This window comes from Homarus americanus, unplaced genomic scaffold (genome assembly GCF_018991925.1).
Source record: "Homarus americanus isolate GMGI-L3 unplaced genomic scaffold, GMGI_Hamer_2.0 scaffold32583, whole genome shotgun sequence".
Lineage (NCBI taxonomy): Eukaryota > Metazoa > Arthropoda > Malacostraca > Decapoda > Nephropidae > Homarus > Homarus americanus.
The window spans coordinates 40,048,417-40,058,475 of NW_024713129.1; the positions used below are offsets into that span (position 1 = coordinate 40,048,417).

The window sequence follows — 10,059 nt, forward strand, 5'->3', positions numbered from 1 at the left end:
CGAGTATGATGATAACAGACGTAAAATCGCTCGATAAGAATAGAAGAAATAGGTTAATTGAAGAGGAGAAAATCCTTCAGAAGCCGCGTGAAGCAATTGTGGTGATGTTAGACATAGCTCGCACACTTGCTAGACAAGGTTTATCATTTCGGAATGAAAATTAAATTGACTATAATTTTGAACAGATTGTTTAATTTCTTGGTAGGCATAATAATACAATTAAAGCTTGGCTTACTGATAGAAATACCAGAGCCTATCACAATATTTACTGTACAGTATATGAGCAAGAATTGTCGAAAATATATGTATATATTTTTTTATCTGGGATTAGCCCACCCGGGCACAGGTCACTGACCCACATCAGGGCCTGGGGGCGAAATAATAATAATAATAATAATAATAATAATAATAATAATAATAATAATAATAATAATAATAATAATAATAATAATAATAATAATAATAATAATAATAATAATAATAATAATAATAATAATAATAATAATAATAATAATTAAAATTTTAATAATAATAATAATAATAATAATAATAATAATAATAATAATAATAATAATAATAATAATAATAATAATAATAATAATAATAATAATAATAATCATAATAATAATAATAATAATAATAATAATAATAATAATAATAATAATAATAATAATAATAATAATAATAGTAATAAAGACAAAAAATCAAGAGTGAGAAACAATATATGTACAGTATGTTGTGATGTCTAAGTAAGAGAAACAATTAAGACCCTGCAATTGTGTGCAAATGAGGCATAAAGTCACAATTTTTGTTGGGGCCATATGGCAGCAGGGTCTATCATTAGACAATACATTATGCTTCCAATATCATTGCTTGGTGAGAGTATTTACGATAAAATTACTGAAGAGGTAAAGGATGCTGGGATTAATGAAATAATAACAGATACAACCCAAAATATTACTCATGTGGATCAGCTAACTGTAGGACTTAGATTTGTTGATACAAGTGTCAAACCTAAAGAACGGCTTAAAAATACTGCAGAAATACAAGACAAAACAGGAGAAGGTATGGCAAAAGCAATACTCAAATCCCTTTCAGAAAGTAAAATTGACACACATACCATTCTGTTTCAGACATATGAGAGTGCAGCAACAATGTCTGGAAAGAACAAGGGTGCTCAAAAGAAATTATCTGATATGCTTGAGAGACCAATCACTTACATTCCCTGTCTACCTCTTGGCTCTAATTTAGTGACTGAACAAGGCTGCAATGCAAGTGAACTAATTACACGTATGTATAATGTACTGGAATCTTGCTTTGTAGTTTTTAACAGTAGCACCAGTCGTCATGCAGTTCTTAAGGAAAAGTTAGCTCAAATTGAAGGTACATTGCAATTAAAAAATCTTTACCAGGGCAGAGTCAGTGGATGCCTTTTGGAAATCTTATGAAGAGATATGTGAAGTTTTGGAAGAAATCAGAAATGCCAAGAAGAAATATAATTCAGAAGGAAGGTCAAAAGCTAATGGTCTCCTCTACATAAATAAGACTTTTGATTTTATTGTTGCTTTGATGTGAATGAAAGATATTATGTACAAAATAAAGCACGTGATAGATATGCTGTAAACTGAGGATTAGATGTTTATTGAGTTCATATCTCTATGAAAAATACAATGGAAATACTTCAGCCAATACGAAGTGATGATGAGGCTCAGAAACATTTGCTGGAGGCTGCACTCAACTTTGCAAAAACTATTGATGTCGATGGAGAAGAAGAGTTCAAGAGAGTTCACCATCAAAGGAAAAATCCCCAAATTTGATGATAATCCAAATTCCAGTGCTCAGTATAATTTGTATTCCTATTATTGTAAGGAAATGAATACAGTTTTAGGTGTGATGATTTCTGTGTTGACTTCAAAATGTGGAAATCTTCACTAAATATTTTGTTGATGTTCTTGAGCCTAATATTGCAGACTCAGAAAGCTTTATTGAAGACATGAAAAATCTGTCAGAAACTTATCCATCTGAAATACCTGACATTAAATCTTTCCGGGTTGAATTGAAGTGTTCAACATTAATTTTTCTGGATATGTGGAGCAGCATCCTGATGTAGAAAAAACATTCGCTCAGCTGCAGTATGTGCACTGAATGTTCATAAAAAGCAAAATTTATTTCCTCATGTGGCAAAAGTTTTCAGGTTATTCTTGACAGCACCACCTTCGGTACGTAAAAATGAAAGGTCTTTTAGAGGCTCACGCCGTATTATTGAACAACATCTTCCCTTGAAGAGGGTCGTCGTTTTTCAACCCGAGTTTTAAACTAAATGAGTCCTGAGGGACACCTCAGTACTGTACTTAACGGGGTGGTGTGGCGGTAAAATTAACTAATTCCAATAAAATTAATTTATAATATTGGAATTAATTAATTTTACCGCCACACCCCGTTAAGTACAGTACTGCGGTGTCCCTCAGGACTCATTTAGTTTAAAACTCGGGTTGAAACACGACGACCCTCTTCACTTAAGCTGTTGTTCAATAATACGGGCGTCAGTCCCGTAATGATAATAATAATACCCTTTGTCATGTTCTTCCCTGATTCCCATGTCAAATTACCGACCTAATTAATGATGTGAGAATACATCCAACTGGTCATCTTTGTATACTACGTTAGGATGGAGGTCATGCTTTAACTATGAGTCTTGGTGTGTGTGTGTGTGTGTGTGTGTGTGTGTGTGTGTGTGTGTGTGTTTGTGTGTGTGTGTGTGTTTTCCCATGCGTCAGACTAATATACCGTGACCCGTGTATGGCTGTATGACCTCCGTGGTGGTATGCGTCAGTGGCCACCTGCACTATTTGCACCGTCAGCAGCTGACTAACTAACTAGCACCGCACCTGCTGTTGTGCTGACCATGCCACCCTCACCCACCGCACAATAAACAATGCTCACATTATTCAACGTCACATCATGTAAATGGATGTAATTCTTTTGTATATAAGAGTTTGATAGACACTATTGAAGATGATGAATTCACTGATTCTCATGAATGTTTGTTTAAAGAACTAAATATTTTTCCCACACCAGAATGTTTCATTAATCAACAGTTCATTCTATTTTGGTTATTAATGGTTATTCATAGTTATGTTTCACCATACTTCGCTTCTCTAGACCAAAATAAACGCTGAAATATTCACTGGGATTCGATTATTTGTTTCAGTATTAGTGAGAAACGCGAGAGCTGTCACACACACACAGACAGACAGACAGAGAGGTTTGGTGTAAGAACATGGTTTGTATATTCTCAAGGGACTAAAAGGCAAATATATTTCTCCCAAGTTTATGTCCACTGTTTCACTAAGTAAGTCTATTGAACATTCATGTATTCACTTTCTCATGCATGAGACCTATAAATGTTTATTCATTCATTCACGACTTGGCTTTATATAGAGGCTGCCCCGTGTTAGTGTGCGGGAGACATCTTTATTTCACTCTGCACCGGGACAACACCACCACTCACTTATTGTAAATATACTAGATTAGTAATAAAAAATAATAATAACGCTATGATGGACAATATCCGCTTTAATAATACACCAACTGCAGGAGAGAGAGAGAGAGAGAGATGAACATCATTTAAACTTTATATATGAAAAACTCTTTTGTCCGAGGTGAATAAAGGTTGAAAACTAACCGATAATCACGGTGAACGTGAATGGCGAGAAAATACCTCGTACTTATCAGGTAAACAACATCCCACTGGGCGTGTGTCGACCCCCCACCCCACACTCTCTCTCACACACACTGCTTGATGCAGGTATGTGGTATAATAACACGCAAGTACAGTCGTCTTCCGAAAAAAGAAAAAGCAGAACATCCGATATAACAAAGAAAAAAATCGTATATAATAGCACCTGATTCATTTGCACACATTCATATATACTGTACTGTACATACACACGAGCGCACACACACATACACACGCATGAACCCCCACATAAACCACAAAACAAACACACACCTGCAAATAAACACACGAACATACAAACACAAGAAAAACTCTCCAACTTCTATAAGAGCGTGTGTGAGCTCAGGGTTCATGGTTTAATGTCGGGAGTGGTGTGTGTTTACAAACAGCGGTGTTGTCGCCTACTAAGATATGCATCTGTTGACCAAACGCAGAGCCCCGGCAGGAGGCTCATGCCCTTATGCGTCTTCCGACCGCCGGCTCCTGCCCATATGCGGATCGGGGTACCACATCTATATTCATATATGACTTTTCTTTATATTCATAGGTAGGTCGTAGGCCGTTCTTCGTGATGTCCGGTCAGAGAGACACCGAAGCACTGATTCTAAGTTTCGTACTTTAGGATTTTTTTACTAAATTCAGGACAAAAGAACGTAGCGCACTACAGTAGAGTCTCAGTGTAATTTTTAAACCACGTTTGCCTTCATCTTTGTATTTCATCTTGACAGGTATGACCACGAAGACGTAAAACCAACTTATCCCGAACAAAACCTTGTATGTCCTAACTTAAGTGAATATTCCGTGGTATGTGTTGTATTAGATGAGTCTTAAAGTAGTGGATCTTAGTTACAATAAGGTATAGTGTCTCATCCTCCCAGACTTGACAGCTTGTTGGGAGTCACTTGATGTGTGGCAGCACCTCCTTTCTTGACCTGATCCTGTGGGTTGCCTCTTGCTCCTTCCTGTCAGGGTACGTATGGAGGCGGGGATAGAGGATATGCTAGGAAGGAGGACTAAGGTAAGAAGGGATGTGGGAAAGTGGAATGGGAAAGAGTGATAAGGGAGCAGAGGGATGGGGAAATAGAAAAATTTACAGTACCCTTAGAGGACGACGAGGGTGGGAGAGGGTGGGTTGTGTGGGAGAAAGAGTAGTTAGTTATCCAAGACACAAACTATGGAGTCAGTAAGGCCTGCCGGGGGCATGGGAAACCTTGGTGTTGTAAGAAGTGTGAAATAAATCGAAGAAAAATACGAAAGATGAAAAGAAAATATTACAGAACCAAATAAAAAGCCAATCAACAAAAAGGAGGAAACTGAGACACAACAGTGGAAAAGAGAAAAATCTAGGGAAGTAGTGACGATGGAGTTTATGCGAAGATATGTTCAGAGATTCACCTGGCTGGACAAGGTTGAAAACACAAAGATAAACACATATGAGGTAGGAATATATTATTGAAACGGAGGCTTACATTTAGGACTAAATCAAGGAAAAAGAAAAAGAGAAGAATTTCAGTGAAAGATGTAATTCTCAAACAGATATAATTGTACTAAAAAGAGAAAAGGGGAAAATACACTAAAAAAAATATGATTTTCAGAATTAAGAATGGAAGAAGAAAAGAGAGATGTAAATTTTCTCTATGTGCACACGACCAGTGATGACGTGAGGCTGGTGGAGGCAGAGACAGTAACCTGACAGAACGGGAAGGATGGGTTAGTGTGACCTGTGATGGAACGAGGAGAGGCCATAAACTGGGAGGTGTGGGGAGGGGGAGAGGCTGTGAACTGGCAGGGGAGGGAAAAGTGAGAGTGTGACCTGAGAGGGGAGGAAAGGGTGAGAGTGTGACCTAACAGGAGGGAAAGGTGAGAGTGTGACCTGACAGCAGAGGGAAGATGAGAGTGTGACCTGACAGGGGAGGGAAGGATGAAAGTGTGTACCTGACAGGGGAGGGAAGGGTGAGAGTATCACCTGACAGCAGGGGGAAGGATGAGAGTGTGACCTGACAGGGGAGGGAAGGATGAAAGTGTGTACCTGACAGGGGAGGGAAGGGTGAGAGTATCACCTGACAGCAGGGGGAAGGATGAGAGTGTGACCTGACAGGGGAGGAAAGGGTGAGAGTGTGACCTGACAGGGGAGGGAAGGGTGAAATTATGATACAGTAAATTATACAGCCGTAAGGGGTAAGATTAAGGCAAGTAATACAGTAGTGAAACAAGTGCAAAGTAAATGATGTAGTAGTGAAGTAAGAGAGGTAGGTGATACAGTAGTAAGGAAAATGAGGTAAGTAGCGTGAGGGAGACAGTGAGGAAAGAAGATTGAGGAGATAGAAGAAAGAGAGAGAGAGAGAGAGTAGAGTGAGGGAAGTAGAGTGAAGTGAGAGAAAAGCAGGGCCGGATTAACCATAAGGCTAATAAGGCCCTCTTGATATTTAGACCCTTGAGTTTAGGTCTTCATTTGGGTTTCTTAAACTTAAATCTTTGTCACAAATTCCCAGCTTCACAAGTTAGTCAAGTAAATGAATTTTGTTATGTTTATTATGGCTCTACAGTTATTATATACTCGAATAAGGGTCCCCCTTTTATGTGTATAATATACGGTAGTACATGAACTCTGAAAAGCCCTTCCGTCTTATCAGCCTTAGGCCCCTCATAACCTTAATCCAGCCCTGGAGAAGAGTGAATTGTGTCGACTCTGTCCAGTAAGGCTATGTCCCACGTGCGAGCGTCCTGTGGCATTGAGCGACCAGGGCGTAGACGCGCGACCTACTTTCCAAAGCTACCTGTGTCCCACCTGCCAGCGTCTTGTCTGCGTAAACATGCCCGTTATTGCCTATGTCTACGCAGCGCAGACGTTTACTGGTACTTTTAGAAAATATGGTACTTTTAGAAAATAATGTTTTTCAACGTGTGATACCTACAGAGGTACCCAAGAAAAAGCATCACAAATATCAGAGGAGGATGGAAGTAGGCGAATTTCACCATCTCTACAAGGAACTTCACCAAGATCCAAAGAAGTTTTACGAGTACACAAGAATGTGTTCTGTTGGGGACGAGGCTTAGTCACTATGTGTATACATGTTGGAAACCTATCCTTAAAACACTCTGAACAAAGAAAAACAGAATTTTTAATTACAGATTGTCACTTGCCAGGCATGTTGTAGAGTGTGCATTTGGAATTTGTACAAGCAAATGGAAATTTTTAATTAAAGTAATTGAAACAAAGGTAAATACTGCTGTTGACGTTGTAAAGTGTGCTACACTTTTCTATAATATCATCACTGACACAGAGGGTCTGGACGCAAAGTCATATGCAATTTAAGTATGTGCAGTTGAGAATAACACAGCACCCTCCAGAATAAACAATGCTTCACATTCTTCTGCAAAAAATGTGAGAGACACATTTTGCAGCTACCTTAATAGTCCACAAAAATCAATTACTTGGCAAGATCAAGCTGTTAACAGTGGAAAAAGAAAGTAAAGACTTCTTTAGTTTTGGTGCAGAATGCAAGGATTCGCGTGACTGAGGAAGTGACGATTAAAATATTTTATCACTGCTTCCAGGTCGCTTGTCTAGTTCCCACTTCCTGGTCGCTCGCGATCGCTTTATTCGTCTACGTGTGACACATAAAAGAAAACACATGTTTGTCCACTACACCACTACAACATTTACTCGTGTGGTCGCTCGATGCCGCAGGACGCTCGCACATGGGACATAACCATAGAGGGAAGAGTAAGGTGAGTAAATTGAGGGAAGTAGAGTGAGGTGAGAGAAGAATGTGGGGATAGGGTAGAGTGAGGGAAATAGAGTGAAGCATGAGTAGAGTGAGAGAAGTAAAATGAGAGTTGTAGAGTGAAGGAGGGAGAGGAAGAGTCAAGTGAGGAAGGGAGAGAGAGGTATGTGTAGTGATGGAAGCAGAGTGAAGGAGGTAGAATGAAAAAAGTAGAATAATAGAATAAAGAAGGTACTGTAGAGTGAGAGGTAAGTAGAATAATATAATAAGGAGGTAGAGAAATAATAATATAAGGGAGGTAGAGTGAGATAAGAATAGGGTGTGGGAGGTAGAGTAAAATAATATTAGAATGGAGGTAGAGTGAGGTAGGGGAGGGTAGCATGGCTGGGAGCAACATGATGAGTGACGTGTACTGTTGGGCATCACAGGTGCCGGCCAGGGCCAGGTGCTGCTCCCTCCTTCTCACCCCCCCTCTCCCTCCATCCCCTCTCCTCCCCGATCCCTCCCTCCCTCCTCCTCACTTCATCCCTTCCTCCTCAAACGCTACGAGGGAAATTATTTAGCTGCTTACAGCGGTCAGTACATGTATGTGCATATATTCTAATTAACGTAGCTAAATAAATCGGCTTCTTATTTCTGATAAAATTAATTTTATCAGACGACTTTTGTGTGTCGTCATAACGAGGTCACCCGTAAATAAATCCTCCTTGCCGGCTTGGTAAGAAGCTTACCCTAAATATGGTGGTGGTAGTGACCAAGGCAAGGGCAGCTTAAAGTTGACCAAGACAGATCGATAGAACGAACGTTGACACGAGTAAGACGATATTCCACTTAAGAGTGTTTATACATCACTTAATAATCGCAAGAGGATTTGCGTGGTAACTACCGCTCGCGGCTCAGTTACCGGAGCGCCATTTATGTAAGAGTGAGGACCGGCCGGGGCAACGGCGTCCTACACTATTATTGGTTACTAACGGCCGTTTAATAGTCAACATCGCCTTAACTAGTGCTAAACAGGCGGCCGGCGGCCGTATAAGTGATGAACAACATTTTGCACCACGACTGCCATAACACTTGCAAAGAACTAGCATCCCCAGCGGGATTCGAACCCGCGGCCTCTGGATTAGAAGTCCAGCGCGCTATCCACTGCGCCATGGGGACAAGTTACTATAATCGATTTGACAACCAATATTATAATGTGAGTAAATTTTATTTGGATATTTTGTTTCTCGAGCTTTACTAATTTTTCATCGTGTTAATGCATTCATTGTACCTTGTTTGTGTAATCAGGCATGTTGAAAGATATAATAGTATTATTATTTATGAAACCCGGAACTTTAAAAAAAAAAATAAATTACACACACACATAAACACACAAACTCATATACAAATACACACACACAAACACAAACTCACACGCACAAACACGCACACGTTTAGTAGGTAAGCGCGAGGCAGAATTATTCAACTTTCTTGGTCTCTCTTTTAGTTTGTTATTATCACTGGAGCTTCTTTCATTCCCTTCTTCTTTATTTCCAAACTCTGCTGCTCTTTTTATCCCTGTAATAATATTGCCCAGGTTCTTCAATTCAATATTTCCGTTTGTCATATATTTTCTTCTTATTTATTTAAATTTTTCCTCTTAGAGGTATATTCCCCTATATTTGTCTTCATTTATTGTTATGTATTATCAAAAGTCTATTTCTTATTATCATTTCATCTTGCTTTTATGTTTCCTAAATTCTACGTCATGTTGCATCTTGAAATATATACACAATAAAAATTCTGCTTTTCACCAGTCTTCAAAAGTTATTTACTCATAATTATTTTATTTGTAATATATTTCCTACACTATTTTCATTATTATTGTCTTCTCTTGAAAATATTTGCTCATATTTTTTTCCTTATAATATATTTCCCATACTCTGGTTTTCATTATCATTGCCTTCCCCTTATATTTTCAGAGAAGCAGCAATAATTTGTTCTTAATAACAGACATAGTGCCAGTTGGAGCAGGTGAAATACATTTCACCCGAAGTAAAGAAGTGTCTGGAATCTTCATAATTGACCACCAGAAAGAATAAATATTGCTCTCCTGACTGCAGGTACTCAGGAGGGCCTGAGTTTCCTTGGTAATAATAATAATAATAATAATAATAATAATAATAATAATAATAATAATAATAATAATAATAATAATAATAATAATAATAATAATAATAATAATAATAAAAATAATGATAATAATAATAATAAACAATGAGCAGCTACAGTCCAGTACCTGTGTATGCTAATGTCTGCTGCCCCTTCCCTCAAAAACGAATCGGTAAAAACAATAATTATACAAAATTAGTAAAAGCAAACTTAAGTACATAATCGTTTTCTAAATTACATTGAATTATCGTCGGACTAAACCCAAACCTGATGCAGCTAGAGAACATTATTAATGTTTTATCCTTCAGTCGAGACAGGTAGTAGGTTGCCTCTTGAGGTCCAGGAAAGGTTAGTAGCTTCTTAGAATATGAGAGGTGCGAGGTGGCCGTACTGTACACCTGGCCGCTGTGCAGTATGTCAGGTGTGAGGCTCTGGTCC

General features: G+C 38.4%; 1 non-coding gene across 1 annotated transcript; it reads right to left on the bottom strand.

Annotated features, from left to right (window-relative positions):
* Positions 1–8,555: 8,555 nt before the first annotated feature.
* Positions 8,556–8,628, bottom strand: Trnar-ucu. The gene has a single exon. It is a non-coding gene; the product is annotated as a tRNA-Arg (tRNA).
* Positions 8,629–10,059: the final 1,431 nt, after the last annotated feature.